Source organism: Meleagris gallopavo, chromosome 10, assembly GCF_000146605.3.
Source record: "Meleagris gallopavo isolate NT-WF06-2002-E0010 breed Aviagen turkey brand Nicholas breeding stock chromosome 10, Turkey_5.1, whole genome shotgun sequence".
Taxonomy (NCBI): Eukaryota; Metazoa; Chordata; class Aves; order Galliformes; family Phasianidae; genus Meleagris; species Meleagris gallopavo.
The window spans coordinates 11,236,048-11,236,555 of record NC_015020.2 but is presented as its reverse complement, the minus strand read 5'-3'; positions in this window follow the sequence as shown (position 1 = coordinate 11,236,555).

Sequence of the window (508 nt, the reverse complement as noted above, 5' to 3'; positions counted from 1 at the left end):
GCCTGGCAGGACAGGAGCCGAACCACAGGACAGCGGCGATCGCTGCCGCCCTGACCCACTGAACGCACACTTTTAGGGCCAGAAAATGCATTTTGCGGCTCTCAGGAAGGAAAGTTTTTAAAGCGGTTTCCCAGCGGCGCTCGATTCGCTCCCGTCCCCGCCGCAAAGGAAAAGCCGCCCCGGGACGCTGCCTCTCAGCCGGACAGAAGCGGTCACCGCGCTGAAGCCCGGGGGGTCTCACGTTGGGGAAACGCCGTTTTTTGGGAGCGTTACCCCTTCGTCAGCCCCGCCCGGGGAAGCCGAGAAAAGCCGGGTCGGGGCGGCGGAGGTGGCTGCGGGGTGTGGGCCGGCTCCGAGCACCCAGCGGAAAGTCAGCGATGGGCCGGGGGGGCACAGGAGGAGGCTTCCCTACAGCCGGGGATGGGTGGCGGTCCCGCTGGCCCGGTCCGTGCTGGCACCGCGACGGTGCCGCTCGCTTATTTACGGCGGCCGCCAGCGAGAGGCAAAA